The sequence below is a fragment of the Saprolegnia diclina genome (genome assembly GCF_000281045.1).
Source record: "Saprolegnia diclina VS20 unplaced genomic scaffold supercont1.20, whole genome shotgun sequence".
NCBI classification, from domain to species: domain Eukaryota; phylum Oomycota; class Saprolegniomycetes; order Saprolegniales; family Saprolegniaceae; genus Saprolegnia; species Saprolegnia diclina.
This window is the reverse complement of record NW_008246087.1, coordinates 541,629-541,852: the sequence shown is the minus strand read 5'-3', so window position 1 is coordinate 541,852 and position 224 is coordinate 541,629.

Below are 224 nucleotides of genomic sequence, written 5' to 3'. Positions count from 1 at the left end.
CCTTCGTAGGCTCACGTTGGGTCGAGACTACGAACTCTCTCGGCGCATCGAAGGGAGCGAAGCAACAGACACCAGATCGTTGCTCTCGCGTCACATGCGCAGGGTTCGTGCAAGCGAAAATGCCGCTGGTAAAACCTTTGCTCATTGGCTTCCGCCAGCGAGGCTAGTCGACACCAGCGACAGAGGTCGTTCTCTGCAAAAGCTGGCAGCAATGGTTGACTCAA